Source organism: Fukomys damarensis, unplaced genomic scaffold (assembly GCF_012274545.1).
Source record: "Fukomys damarensis isolate Sample0158 unplaced genomic scaffold, DMR_v1.0_HiC HiC_scaffold_13, whole genome shotgun sequence".
Lineage (NCBI taxonomy): Eukaryota > Metazoa > Chordata > Mammalia > Rodentia > Bathyergidae > Fukomys > Fukomys damarensis.
The window spans coordinates 39,182,340-39,191,038 of record NW_022900925.1 but is presented as its reverse complement, the minus strand read 5'-3'; the positions used below and the strand labels follow the sequence as shown (position 1 = coordinate 39,191,038).

Here is an 8,699-nt window from a genome sequence, read left to right as displayed (position 1 = left end):
CTCTGCTGGCGCCGCGAGCAGAGGGTTTGAAGAGAAGACGGAGTCGGGTCGGGAGCCGCGAGTGCGTCCAAGGCGCGGGCTTCCCACGGCTTCCCACGGCTCGGCCTGACCTCGGTGCACCCCGAGGCGTCCCCGGCAACCCGCCCGGGAACCTGTACTCGAACTTCGGGCGGGCAACCCGGGCATCTTTCCCGCGGGGCCTCGCGACTCTGTAAGGCGGGAGCGGAGGACCCTTAACTTTTCGCCTTCGTTCCGGAAGATAGACGGCTTTAGTCTGCAGTTTAGATGATTTAGGAGACGGCCGTAAATTACTAAAGGCTGTTAGCCTTTGTTGATTAACGTTAACTTTTTGTAAATCAGCCTAAAGGAGGGAATGCAGGGCTCGGCCTTTGATTCGCCCTTCCCTCCTAGCTGCAGGCTAGTTGTCGTCGCAGTGATTGGATCCGGGATACAAGAAGTAATAAAACCCAGAGCGGCGCTCTGAATAAATACGGAGCCTTTTCCCGACGAATTCAGCGCTCAGGGTTGTGTTCCGAGGAACTTGCTTTACTTGAAGTTCATATTTCAGAATTAACGAGGGTGTGTGTGTTTCGGGAAATCTGGATAGTTAAGTGCAAGTAGGGGTATAATTACTTTATTTTGCACTCAGGAGGATCCTGTTGAGAATATTGGTAAAAATTTGGGTGAGGAGCTGGGTATGGTAGTGCATGCTTGTGATCCTGGCATTCGGGAGGCTGAGTCAGGAGGAGAGCAGGGAGTTCGAGGCCAGCCTGAACTACATAGCAAGACAGCCTCAAAAAATAAATTAATAAATAAATGAACTTAGTGGTGCCACCGCCTGCCTAGCAAGATCCTGAGTTCGACCAGTACAAAAAGTAAATAAATAAAAATAAGTAAATATAAAATAAAACAAAGGACTGGGGATGTCGCTTTGTGTGAAGGGTCTAAGTTCAATCCCCAATACACAATCAAAATTCTGAACAGTTACTGTTCAGCTAAATGTTAGCAATTTTTAAATATGCTACTTTCAGCTCATGAGTTTAACTTGAAAATAAGGACCTATTAAAATGGGTTATTTATCTTAAGAACGAGTGACTGGCAGTCGGTGGGCTGAAGCAGCACCGCACTATGTTACTGAGTTTTCCAGAGTGCAGTTGGCTGACATTTGCTGGCAGATTTGTCTTTCAGAGCTGTAGAATGTGTTGTACAAAGGGTTTTCCTAAAACTGGGTGAGATGATGTTTGTATAGATGGCATTTTGCTTTTAAGAAGTGAAGTTTCTGAGGAATGTATGAGTAGAGTTCAGGGTTGAAGGTTTTTTTGTTTGTTTGCTTCTTTTTGTTTGGGCACTGGGATTGAATTTGGCACCTTCTGCTTTTGAGGCAGGCATCAGCACCACTGAGCTTAAATCCCTGGCCCAGTTGAAGTGTTTTTTGAGGCTGTATTGCTTAACACAGTTGGAGAGGCTGCATTACCAAAAGTTCTAGTGCAGCTCATGTTGCAGTGCACACCTGTAAGCCCAGCATTCTGGGAGGCTGTGGCGGGAGGATCGAAAGTTCAAGCCCAGCCTGGACAGTTTAGCAACTTATCAAGACCCTGTATCGAAATGAAGTTCGTGAGAAAGCCTCACAGTTCAGTCCCCAATTCCATAATGTGTGTGTGCATGTGCACCCACCCACCCACATACATACACACACACACACACACACACACACACACGAAACAGAAGGGAAGAGATAAATGTTCTGTCACCCTTTCATTCAGCAAACTTGTCTGGTGCTGGAGAGAAGACCTAGGGCCCCTCTCGTGCTGCCACGCATTGGCTGAATACACCCACAGCTTCAGCCCCAGCCAGTGTTTTTTCTCATCAGTTACTTATACATCTGGCACTGAGCTAGATGCAGCAAAAATCAGTACTACATTTTTTCTCAGAGTACTTTTTTCCCCGAAGTGCTAGTGCTTGAAGCTACGCTCAGCCCTTTAATTTTTTTGAGGCAGGGTCTTGCTCTGGCGCAGTTGCCCAGTCTCCTCCCCTCAGCTCCCAGAGAGACATGCAGTTCTCAGCCACTGCCCCACTGGCAAATGCTTTGTAGAACGTGACTGCTTGGGGATCCCCCTTTGACTCACCCCTCATGCCCATGTGGAATCACTGTTAGTTTAGATTCAAAGCTTTTCATCCTCAAATGCTGTCTTCTGTTGTGTTCTCATTTCCTCTCCTGCTCTGCCTACCCCCTGAGGTCTCCAATGGTCATCTTGCCAGATTCTTGTCTTACTCTTCCTCTCTGCCCACTCTAGACTTATTGTTCTATTCTCCCAGTTACCATACATATTTTGAAAATATTTAATTTTTATCTGTAACCCAGACAGACCCCTGCTGTGATTTTGCTTGCTGGTTTAGTGTTTTTTTGTTTTTGTTTTTTTGGTGCTCTCCAGGCAGGAGGCAGCAGGTTCAGTGTTTCTTTTTTTTTCTTTTTCCAGTACCTGGGATGGAACTTGGGTCTATTGCACTTGCAAGAGAGGTGGCCGAACCGCTGAGCTAAATTCCCAGCTCCAGGTTCAGAGTTCTAATGAGACACTCAAAGGTAATGTGAATTGAGCTTTGAGTGAATTTGGCAGTGGTTTCAAAGTGTATTCTTTTTCATTAAGTGGCTCTATCAACTATTGATTGAGGTCTCTGACCTTTTCTTTTTGTGGGTTGTTTTGTTTTGAGACGGGGTCTTGCTGTATATAGTTCAGGCTGATTATTTTTATGACTGAATAAAAGCCATGTTGGGGATTAGAAAAATCAACACATGTGATAGAGTATCATATTAATTTTTTTGTTTTGTTTTGTTTTAGTGAGAGGGGGTTTTGCTATGTAGTTGAGATTAGGCTGGCCTTGAACTCACTATGTAGCCCAGGCTGCTCTCACACTCAGCGATCCTCCTGCCTCAGCCTCCAGAGTGCCTAGATTTCAGGCATGTGCCATCACACCCAGCAGACCTTTTCTGTTTGGAGACAGTCTTGTATATAGCCCAGGGTGGCCTCAAATTCAGTCCTCCTGCCCCAGCCTCCACAATGCTAGGATGAGGTCAGGCTCTTTATTTTTTTAATTGTATTTATTTATTTTGGTACCAGGGATAGAACTCCCGTCCTCTTACTTGTGAGGCAGGCGTGCTGGAACTACTGAGCTTTTATCTCTGGCCCAGGCTCTTTATTTTTTGATGTCAGACTTCCCACTCTGCCCATTCTAGTTCCTGAGACTACAATGTATTCTTTAAAAAAAACAAAACAAAACAAACCAAACGGTTTCTGCATTCAGTTTTATTTGCTGTGCAGAGATCAAACCCAGGGCCTCATGCTAGGCAAATGCTCTGCTGATGAACTGCATCCTCAGCCTTCTTTTTTTGATTTTTTTTTCTTTTTTAACCTTTTATAGTACTAGGGATTTGACTGGGGTTTGTTTTCAGTTGTATCTCCATCTTTTTTTTTGTTGTTGTTGTTGAGAATGGGGTCTTGCTGAAATTGCAGGCTGTGCTTGAGCTTGTGACCTTGCTGCCTTTGGGCTCCAAAGTATCTGGGAGCTTGGTCCAAGGAGCTTGGCCTCCCCAAGTAGCACCACCACACCTGACTCCTCATTAAACTTTTATTCAAAAAGAAAACACAGCTATAGCTGGGCCCATGGCACATACCTGTAATCCCAGTAGTTAGGGGAGGGGAGGCAGGAGATTGAAAGTTGGAGACCAGCCTAGGAAAGTTAGTGACTCAGTGAGACCCTGTCTCAGAATTTAAAAAATAATAATAATAGAGGGAGGGCTAAAGACATAGCTTAGTGCAGAGGCTGTGGGTTGAATTCTCAGTAGTGCAAAGAAAAAGGAACAAAAACACTATGCAGGGTACATGCCTGCAATTCTAGCTGTACAGAAGGCTGAGGCAGGGGTATTTTGTAAATTAAAAGCCAGCCTAGGGAAATAAGCAAGACCCTGTCTCAAAATAAGAAATGTTTAAAAGGGCTGAGAACATAGCTCAGTGGCTGAAAATACCCTTGGCTTCCATTCACAGTACCACCTGATAAATGCACTGTACGTATGAAAAAGCAGTACTACTGCAGCGAGTGCCCGAGTCCTACCTACAGCTCTAGAAGTAATTGTTACTCTGACAGGAGGCCCTGCTTCTCTGGTGGAGGTCATACTCTTCTATCGCTTTTTTACTGGCAGTAATCAACTGATCAGTTGTTTTTGTTTCTTTTTTTTGTGTGTCTGTGTGTACCAGGAATGAACCCAGGACCTTGAGCTTGCAAGGCAGGTGTGACAGTATATACTCATCTACTCTGTAGGGCAGTAGAATTGCCTTTTTTTTGTTGTTGTTGTTCTTTTGGTAGTGGAGATTGAACTCAGGGCCTTTGAACCGATTCCTGCCCCCCCCCCGCTTTTGGTACTGGGGATTGAACTGAGTCCTTGCGCTTGCAAGGCAGGCTGTGGAACCACTAAGTTAAATCCCTGGTTGCCTTTTTCATTTTGTTTTGAGACGCGATCTTGCTAAGTTGCCTTAGGAGGCTGAGGCAGGAGGATCTCCCAAGTATTGGAGGCCAACCTGGGCTATACAGTGAGTTCAAGGCCAGCCTGAACAGTGAGACCCCGACTTCCCCCCACCAAAAAAAAAATCTGTGTGATCTAGCCTCAGGGATGTTTTTAGCGCATACTGTGGCTAATTCCTCCGCCTGCAAGGCAGGTCCTTATTCTTCCAGCTCCTTAAATAGCATTTCTGTAGAAATCGTTCTGCTCTCCCTATGTTAGTTTAGCGGACCCTCAGATAGACTCTTCTCATAACCTGTGCTTATCTTGTAGGCTTTATCGCTATTTTTCTTTGATGCTCTCTGCCCCGACGGGGTGCATAGTTCACTCAGCCGCAGACAGTTGGTAGCACGCCCACCCGGTGTTCTTGGGAGTTGCTGGGCGCTACGGTGAAGCCTTTGTGCTTCTGGTCAGAGCCTCCTCACTGTCGCGTGTAGACCGGGGCTGGATGGGCAGTAGGTCCTCATGTGAGTGTGTGGTCCCTCGGCCTGCCCTCCCTGCAGCGTCGCAGTAGAGCGGAGACTGACTGGTGGGAAGTCTGCATGGGGCGGGACCTGGAGTGCTTAAATTGCTTTTTAAAGCTGGGGATTGAATCCAGGGCCTTGAACTTGCTGGGCCAAGCCCCAGCCCTGAAGTTGTGAAATCTTAAAGGTGTAAAAGGAGAGATAATAAGCAGGGCGCATCTGTAATCCTGGCGGACCCGGAAGCTGAGGCATGAGGCTCACAAGTTCGAGGCCAGGGTGGCTGCTTGGGGTGACTCTCAAAGAGGACAAGTGGTGGAATGAAGAGGAAGCTGCTCTTTGCTCTCTCCTCGCTCAGCCACACTTGATTAGTTTGACAGAGGTACTGTAATTGCAGTTTCCTTCTTTGTGTGAATCCAGAGATTCGCCCAGCCCCGGCTGATGCCCGTTTGCACCTATTATTTCAGCAGGGAGCGGCAGGGAAGAGTCTCCTGCTCTTCCGCCTATGGAGGTGTCCACTGCTCTCGTAGTGAGCACTCAGAGCTGGGCCTGGCCTCTGGAGAAGCTGAGCCTCCTGCCCAGGCACAACCCTTTCTGTCCACCTTTGGGGCTCTGCTAACACGGGATTAGTGACTTCAGAGGGCCAGATAAAAATGAGTGTATGGTGTTTTTGTTTTTCAACCTTAATGACACATGAGGCTAAATATCTTTTCATATTTATTATATTTCAGTTAAGCGGTTGTGGTGTGGCTCAGTGCGCAAGGTTATTTTTTTGTAAAAACAAATTTTTTGCTCTACTAGGGACCAAACCCAGGGTCACTCTGCCACTAAGCTGCATCCCAAACCCTTCCTCCCATTTTTGGAGACAGGGTCTTGTTAAGTTGCCCAGGTGGAACTTTGTGATCCTCCTACCTCAGCCTCCTTGAGGGCTGGGATTATAGGCCTGTGCCACCACACCCAGCTGGAGTTTTTGTTTTTAAAGACTAGGGGGAAAAAAGAATAGGAAGAATTTATTGACAGAAAGATAGCTTCTAAGACAGAAGGGGCACTGGTAATGGGTTGCCCCGGGTTTGAGGGGTTTTTTTGGAACATGGTCTTGTTAACTTGTCAGACTGGCCTCAAAATCACAACGGTCCTGCCTCAGTCTCCTAAATGCTAGGATTACAGGTGTGTGCCAGCATCCTTGGCTGAGTGATAGAGTTCTTGCCTGGCATCCTGAGGCCTTGGGTTTTGATCCATCCCCAGTATCTCAAACAAAACAAAGCAAAAACAACAAAAAATCCATTTCTCTTTCTTTTTCTGGGACTGTCATTTTGCTTGTTCTTTTGTATCACTTTTGTGACGGGGTCTTGCCCCCTGGAACTTGCTGACCCCACTCCTAGCCCTCGGAGAGCTGGGTTATAGGCAGGCAGCACCTCAGAGGTGTGAACTGCAGGTAGAACTTGCTCCACAGTTAGAGGTTCCATTTCTACGCAACTGGGTACAGTAGCATCTTGCCTGTAATTTCAGCTACTTAGGAGCCTGAGTCAGGAAGACTGAGTGTGAGGCCAGCTCTGGCTGCCTGGAGAGTTAAAGGCGTCAAAGTCTAAAGCAAGATTGTCTCAGTACAGATAGCACCGGACTGGGGATTTAGCTCAGTGGTTCTGTCGCCTGCCTCGCAAGCGCAAGGACCTGAATTCAATCCCTGTACCAAAAAAAAGGGAAAGATCTGTGTATTTGGGCCAGGCATTTAGCTCAGTGGTTTTGCTGCCTGCCTCGCAAGCTCAAGGTTCCAAGTTTGATCCCCAGTCCTGAGAAAACACACACACGCACACAGACAGACATACACAACACACCAGAGCGCTAGCACCCTCTGATGTGTGTGTCTCTTTGGTAGCACTGAGAATTGAACCCAGCGCCTCATACACGCTGGCAAGTGCTCCTCTACCGAGCCACATTTTCAGCCTATTAGTATGTACTTTGAAATAATTGGTTTCAGTAATTGGCTTTGGGACAGGATCTCCCTGTTAAATTGCCCAGGCTGGCCCTGCATTTGTGATGCCCTGCCTCAGCCTCGTGGAGAGCTGGGTGAGAGCTGTGCAGTACCGCGCTGGGCTTGAGGCATCCTTACGAATTAAAGACCACCCTCTGGACTCACTCTGCTAGCTTACTGTGGAATGCAGTTTTATGTGAGTTCTGTCTTGGACCCCTGTAACCAAGGGGATGTACTCAGTACACTGAAGACTGAGATTGTTTTGTGATGTTAATACCAGAAGCCAGTCTCTTATCAAGGCATGCCTTGTACATTTCTACTCTCCAGTAGTTCATTTCTTAATTAGTTCTTTAAGAATGTGTGCACATTTTATGAAGTTTGGACCCTAACCTACTCCTAAAATTGCTCGGAGGGCTTTTGTTGCATAGCAAAGCTTTGCCAGCTCCGTCATCTCGTGTTGATTGTAGGAAACTAACAAAAGAAGAGCAGTGAGCGCTGCGAGCCAACGCGTTTCTACTCAGATCAGAGGCGGAGTGCAGCAGTGCCGCACCTCGGGAAAGGTGCTGATGGAGAGCCGACCCGTGTGCCCGAGGGCAGCAAGTCTGATTCTGGGTCCTAGTGGAAGGACACCCGCGCACTGGAAGATGTAGTGTTCGTAGAATGACTGGTCACGGTTCCAGACTGGACACTGCTCAGGTGCCATCCGCAGGGTGGGTACCTGTGTGTTCACACGACGGCAGTCTGGTGCAGAGTGGACAGACCAAGAGCTCTTCATGACTACAGACGGCACAAGAGTCTGTTCTGCATTACTCCTTCTGTGTAAGGATCAAAACCACTAAGCCAGTCATTTTCTTCATTTTTTGAGACAAGGTCTTGATGTGCTCCCAGGCTGGCCTCACACTTGTGATCTCCCTGCCTGTTTGTTAAGACAGGCTTGCTGTGTAGCCCACGGTGGCCTCCAACTTGGGATGCTCCTGCCTCAGCCACCCAAGCAAGTACTGGGGTGCCAGCACAGTAGTCTCAGGCCAGCAGCTCTGAGCGGAGGGAGACAGACTTCTTCCCTGAGGGGCAGTTGTAATCTCAGACGGTGTTTCAGGTTGTCACACCTGGAACAGGCCAGGCTCGCTCCGTGTTCTGCAGCAGTGGGGGACCCTACAGCAGTGTGCTGCAGCCGGCTGTCTGTCATTGAAAGCGCTGAGTCGTCCACCGTCGCTGCTCTGTAGGCTGCAGGATACCCCGGTTCTTGACAGGGAACCCCACAGGCTCCGGGCAATCTTGTGGTCAGTTAGGTTGGCTATGAGGTGTGGCAGCCTCTGCCGTGCTTCTGCCCTGGGTGGTTTCCGACATCTGCAGTCCCTGTAGTTACTTATTTTTGGCAGTACTGGGGTTTGAGCCCAGAGTGGACTTTAACATTTGCTGAAATAGCTGTACTGAAATACGTTTCAGGTGCCACAGAGCTCACCCATTTGAAATGACTGGTTTGATGTTTTCAGTGTCCCTCCAGGCTATGTATCCATTATCTAAATTACTTTAAATCACTCTTTTAATTAATTTTAGAGTATTTTATTGTCACTCGTTATTCTCTCCTGGTCTGGGCAGGTTCCACTTGTGCTGTAATTACAGACGGATAGTTATTTATTTTTGTGGCCCTGGGGTGTGAACCCTGGGCTTACATCCCTAGCTTTTTTTTTTTTTTTTTTTTTTTTTTTATAAG

The 8,699-nt window shown here is 47.5% G+C and overlaps 1 protein-coding gene across 1 annotated transcript in view; it reads left to right on the top strand.

Annotated features, from left to right (window-relative positions):
- Positions 1-2,504: 2,504 nt before the first annotated feature.
- Gjc1 (gap junction protein gamma 1) overlaps positions 2,505-8,699 on the top strand; it is an 18,105-nt gene continuing 11,910 nt past the window's right edge. Inside the window, exon 1 of the mRNA XM_033763080.1 lies at positions 2,505-2,581. The gene's annotated coding sequence lies outside the window, so the exon portion shown is untranslated. The remainder of the gene's footprint in view (positions 2,582-8,699) is intronic.